Raw genomic sequence first — 3122 nt, 5'->3', positions numbered from 1 at the left:
CCCTCCAAGATGTCCCCCAATTCCCAAAAAGACGGTTCTCCACGCACAAAAAGAAAACAGACGAGAAAAGGAGCCACCCTTGAATGACAAGTTTGGGCCTAGGTAATCTACGACCCGATTTGCCTCCCCCCCCCCCCCCCCTCTTCCCAATCCCCCTACCGAGCAAATCCTGCCTACGCCACACATGGAATGCAAGACTAACCTCGGATCGAAGAAGACGGCCAGCTGAGACAGAAGAAATTCGAACCAGGCGAAGAGAGGCGGGTAGTCCAGCGTCCATTCGGAGGTATTCTCTGTATACCACTCCCGCACCGGCACTGAATGGGTTATGGCCAGCCAATTACGGTGGACCTCGAAGTCTGTGCTTCGACTGAGGGCACATGGCACATCCCATATCACAACATAATGGTGGCAAGTATGCAATGACAGAATATATGTATGGTGCGCATGCTGCATTACGTCTCGCTCCCAAAAAGTGATATAGATGATTCATTCAGCTATTCCCGTTCCAACAATGTCACACATTCACAAACTGTATTCATTGTCATTTGCTTCATGTGTGAGACAAAAAAAATAGAACGGTATGAACGACACCTTGAACACGCAACCGGCACCCGCCTGGCATTTACTTACTATGCTGGAATCAGCAGAAGCTTCAAGCAACTCGTAAGGATAAAAATTTCATATATGGATTCCATCCCTGAAAAGAAAACCATTCTCGAATTGACCACTCGAAGATTAATCATGTGAGCGCTTGGCACAACATCCGTTGGTAATGGCAGCTCCGAGCGAGTTTCATTCGATAGCCCAACGACAGCTTTGTGTCAGGCTGAAGTAGCACTGATGACTGACAAGTTACCCGAATGGACTTTTAATCACCGCATGGTCGCCGCTGCCGCCACGTGGCGACCGGCGACGACTCATTGGTCCAGCTCGCTGCAATCAGCAGGCTCCGCAGAAACCGGTCTACGGACCGCTGCTCAACCTGGTCTCTGTTCCTGACAGGCCTGGGGTAATCTGCTGCCCCCGCAAGACTTCCGCAAGCGCCACAATGTGCCCGCTTCCATTTGATACCTCTGATATACAAAGACGCAGACCTGGGCGTGCCACGCTCTTGTCATCAACAGCTCCCAATGAAGGAGGCTGTTATAGAGCAATACATCAGGGTACCAAGCACTGTCACAAGTGTCAAAGTATAGGGGACAGTTCAGAACTTCACGCCTAGCCACAGGATCAATGCTCGCATGATAACGTGTTCGGTTCCAGTAAGGATTAGTACTGCTAGAAATGGGGCATCTCCATGGGAAAGCTATGTGTCTCCCAGGGGGCCATCATTTTTGTGGATAAGTATGAATGCCAACCACTCAAAAACACGTCGGATAAGCCAGGCTAGCTTTTGAGTTTTATATATATATATATATATATATATATATATATAACTATATATATAGTTGCTTACTGTGGATTTACAGGATCCAATAAGTGGGTACCTTGTCTGAATACTCTGGCCAGTGTTGAAGGAATGGTGCCGCTTAGTCGCACCAAGTATTGTTAACCTGCCATCAATCGGATAATGATTTTTTTTATACACAAATTAGATGTACCTCATAATGTCATTGACCTATTAACAGGTCAAGCCAGGTCAGCCCATTGACAAGTCATAAACAGACAAGTCAGGCCATTGGAGTTAGTGAAGACAATTGTAATGGAATTGTGCAATATGTGACAATGGAATGTTGGATGAAGTCATACACCTTTCATATGATTTCTTGGGCAAGCAGACAATTGTGAATATGATTATGATTAATTGTATTGACCTTGGGTCAAACATGAAGGTCAGATCAAGGCCAAAATCAAACCACATTATGAGTAAAAAAAACTTGCTTTTAAGGGGAGTTTGGATGCTCATTTTGAATTCTTGCAACACACAGACATCACAAGATTACATATTTTGACTCCATGAACATCAGGACAGGTGAATGACCTAAAATGACCTTGATCAACTTTTATCAAATTAAGGACACTACAAAGGACTTTAAAGTGTCATATTCCTGAAGACTGTCCAGTTTACATATTGTTCCAGAATTGAGTGGGACACAATACTACAACTGGTGTCACATAACAATGGTGCCTGTAGGAAAAAGCTCTCAGAATGTTAAGCACACAATCTATCTAGGCATGTCATCTACAGCTAAATGAGCATGGCATGCTGCCATCCAAATATTTGCAAGATTACTCCCAAGATTTTGAGAATACTTTTAAACATTTCCCTCTTGAATCTCTCAACTTCTAGGATGACTGCCCTAATGTCTCCAGACCTTCAAGTTGGATGCTGGCAGTGGAACCTCACTTGAAACTTCTCAAGGGCAAATAGCACCCCGTCAAAGTGAATATCCAAAAAGCAGGCAGGGGCTCTAACTGACTGAGCAATCAGACAGATGGATGAGAGGGGACAGGTGAACATTAAATCTACTGAGTCAATATCAGTGTTTTTAAGATTTCCCCACAAGGCAAAGTTCACCCACAATCTATTCAAAGAATGGAAATGGGGATTAGGGCCATCAAAGCAGACTGCAGAAAAAGATGTCATGCAGAACATGCCTAGGATAGCACCAACATTGCAGGGAAAATTTTGCAGCATATATTTAGTAAAACTAAATCCTTAGCTTTGTGTACAGCAACCACCGATTTTCACATAGGTCAAACTCTGCAAGGTACGTTTCAAGGACAATTTCAAACAAAAATATTGAAAAAACATCAGAACAATCATAAGACTCAGTATTCTGCAAGTTGCTCACCTTTTCAGAAGACAAATCTCCACATCGAGCAATATACGCGCAGCACGCAACGAACACAAGCGCGAGTAAGCACCTTATTTACAACAGAAAAGCGTCAATAAAGCGCCGGATTTGACTTATCGTCAAGCCTTCCCAGGGGCATCGCCCGTTTCAGCATTTTCACAAGGCTTTTAAAATGCTCTTGAGAGCCGAGGGAATGAAAAGACTGTCGCACAACGACCAGAAAGGTACGTACCCTCCTGCCTTATAATTGCACTTTTTGTACCTCCTATATTGCCTCCTGTTGTGAAACATGAATTGATATTTCCAAATGAACCACACATG

General features: G+C 44.0%; 1 long non-coding RNA gene across 1 annotated transcript; it reads right to left on the bottom strand.

Moving 5' to 3' along the window:
- Positions 1-208: 208 nt before the first annotated feature.
- Positions 209-2877, bottom strand: LOC119097782 (uncharacterized). The gene is made up of 3 exons (XR_005094199.1): positions 2799-2877; positions 634-700; positions 209-370 (listed from the first exon to the last, which is right to left on the bottom strand). It is a non-coding gene; the product is annotated as an uncharacterized LOC119097782 (long non-coding RNA).
- Positions 2878-3122: the final 245 nt, after the last annotated feature.

Source organism: Pollicipes pollicipes, unplaced genomic scaffold, assembly GCF_011947565.3.
Source record: "Pollicipes pollicipes isolate AB1234 unplaced genomic scaffold, Ppol_2.1 Scaffold_1565;HRSCAF=1839_pilon_pilon_pilon, whole genome shotgun sequence".
Classification (NCBI taxonomy): domain Eukaryota; kingdom Metazoa; phylum Arthropoda; class Thecostraca; order Pollicipedomorpha; family Pollicipedidae; genus Pollicipes; species Pollicipes pollicipes.
Note: the sequence above shows the minus strand (reverse complement) of the source record. Positions and strands in the feature narration are given on the sequence as shown.